Source organism: Oncorhynchus gorbuscha, linkage group LG18, assembly GCF_021184085.1.
Source record: "Oncorhynchus gorbuscha isolate QuinsamMale2020 ecotype Even-year linkage group LG18, OgorEven_v1.0, whole genome shotgun sequence".
Classification (NCBI taxonomy): domain Eukaryota; kingdom Metazoa; phylum Chordata; class Actinopteri; order Salmoniformes; family Salmonidae; genus Oncorhynchus; species Oncorhynchus gorbuscha.
Window position 1 is genome coordinate 16,213,994 of NC_060190.1, and position 2,751 is coordinate 16,216,744.

At 41.2% G+C, this 2,751-nt stretch overlaps 1 protein-coding gene across 1 annotated transcript in view; it reads right to left on the bottom strand.

The window, feature by feature from the left end:
- Positions 1 to 770: 770 nt before the first annotated feature.
- LOC124003965 (mucolipin-1-like) overlaps positions 771 to 2,751 on the bottom strand; it is a 24,216-nt gene continuing 22,235 nt past the window's right edge. Inside the window, exon 14 of the mRNA XM_046312663.1 lies at positions 771 to 2,751. This exon is cut by the window's right edge and continues 495 nt beyond it. The gene's annotated coding sequence lies outside the window, so the exon portion shown is untranslated.

Below are 2,751 nucleotides of genomic sequence, written 5' to 3' on the forward strand. Positions count from 1 at the left end.
GGAATGGCATCAAAAACATGTGTTTGATACCATTCCACTAAATCCAGTCCAAACATTCCCACGAAGCCCGTTCTCCCCAATTAAGGTGCCACCAACTTCCTGTGTTACCAGGATATGGGCACATGTGTTCTATGTAAGGAGATCTACCATCGCCATTTTGCTATGTGGACTGTGCATATTGAATGTTACATGAATTGTGTAAATGTACCTATGGTATTTGTTGTACTATAATACTATAATTTATTATTTGGTTGTATTAGATCCCTATTGTCTCTGTTTACCTAATAAACAGAACTTGGATGTAAGGTGGTCTATTCTACTCCTTTAGGATGGTACTGTCCGAGTCTGAGGGGTGCAAAAGCCCGTATTCCCCTTTCTGGTAACTTCAGGTAATGACATCCTGTGGTAAACTCGCGATTTTCCGTCACACACTTTATAATATAAGCTTGACTATGGGCCTAGAGTTGAGTTTCATGCAAATAACATATAACTCAAACACAAACAAAGCAGACAATTTGTCCGGCTTTGTTTGGATCTAAATCAAATGGTGAAGAAACCAAAGTATTGATGCGTCCTGATTCTTCACCATTTGCACACTTCCCCTCACAGACTTTACAAGAGGAAATTCCCTCTCGCCAACGATTACACCAATCCATTGCTTTTAAATCCATTGATGCATGCAAGTGCAGACTTCGAGAGAAGGGTGGAGAATTGGGATGCAGCCCAAAGCATTTGCCACCTCCTCCTTCTCCAAAGTATTTCCAGCCAGGTGAACAAACAGGCATTTAATCATCAGTGGTTTGGCTTCGTACTGAGTGTGGCACAGAGATGCAACATACTCAAAACAATGTTCAAGTACAATCAGCATTAAAAAAAAAGATTACACAATGAACTGTATAAATGTCTACAGACTGCTTGGACAGGACATCTAAGTGTCTAATACTACAATATACAAATGCAAGGCCAAAAACAAATCATGTTAGTGTACTGCTTAGTTAAGAACATACATTTAATTTAAATGTACTATAAGACCATTAAAATAAGAGCTACATGACTCCTCACTAACAGACAGGCTATGGCCCTGTACCATTTCAGCCCCTAGCCACTTCTCGTAGGCTCCAGCCCTTTGGTGTTCTCAGATCCTATAGAACGGATATGGTGAAAGCTCTGCTTTTAGCCTATTTGGGAGGTTATACTCCCATATAACTTTGCCTACACCTTGGTTCTTTGGAATCTATCAAAACGGCAAAAGGTTCATTTTTAGAAGTAGCTAGGGACCGTAATGGAAGAAGGCCTATAACATATTAAAAAATATATGATTTTTTCTTCTTCAATAGTGATTGGAGTACAAAGCTCAATTCATGACCACTTTCTGGAGTCTGAACCTGAAGACCACACTCCCCTTAGGCGTTTCTCTCTAGATACCGAAACAACCCAACATTTAAAAAAATAATAATAATAATTTAAACTTTCACTAGGACAAAGCAATTGGCTAGTTTTAAACTAGGCATCATTATGAGGCATAAAACAGAATGGGAACGAAACATATGTAAGAGCATTCTTCTGGGTCAACATAACAGGCATTACTGCAGTGCTCGCAAATACCCCATCCCTCTGGCCTCGTTTAGCTGTCCTGCCTGCTCGTTATCCTCTCCTCGTCTTTGTTCTTTAGACCAGTCGGATACAATCTGCAGTTCTCCATCCATATTGTCCATGACTGGAGTTTAGGTCTTTAAAAAAAATTCACCCCCCAAAAAATAGATGAACTCTCCATTTTCCAATCATGTAGTTTCCTCTTTAAGGAAGTTACATTCAGGTCAGGCAAAATTGGAAAGTCACATTACCATTGCGACCGGAATGTTGTGGCATGGTGGGTATTGTGTTAGTGGGTCTTTGTGAAACTCGGAGTGGATTTGACTAATTCACTACGGGTCCCCTTCCAAATGAACTCTGATGAAGCAGCATCATTTGTGCATCATGAACAGGACATGTACAGTGTACAACTTGCTGACGTTTACCCTGTTTGCTGTGCCATCGGATTAACACCGACTGAAACTACTGGTACTGTAGGTGTGATTGAGATGATGCACTGCATCTCTGTCTGTGTCCAACTTAAAACTATAGAACAATTCATATGGATATTGTCCCTGGAGACCAGACCCAGCACCCGGGTGTGAGTACAGGTTTTTTAACTGATCGGTCTTAAACTCTGAAATACAATGGCTGCGTTTGGACAGGAAGCTCAATTCTTATCTTATTTCTACTAATCTGCTTCTTTTTTTTTTTTAAACCAAAACGGTTCAACTGTGAAAAAGATCTGATGTGATTGGTCAAAAGACCAATTAGTGGAAAACAAGATCAGAAATGGACTGCCTGTCTAAACACGGCCTATTAGGCAGGAGATTTGTACATCTGAGCAAAGATTAAGGCTATTGAGTGAGCCATTGGGTCCAGGCGCAATGCAGGGTTTAAGTTCAATGTACTTGCACACTTGAGAGCAGCGGTTGTGACCACAATGCACTGCGGCGAAGCCAGCCTTGCACTCAGCAGTTCTTGCTGGGCTTGCGCCTCATGACAGGGCAATGATGTTCTTGGGTGAGTCATGTGACTTGGGCTTAAGTGCCCTCTCCTTTTATGGACAGTGGGAATGCTACTCCAGAGCAGTCTCTGGCCTAGTATGAAGTACGCATGTCATTGTCATCCCCTTCACATATAACCAGAACCTCTGATATAGAAAAAAACATGCTCTGT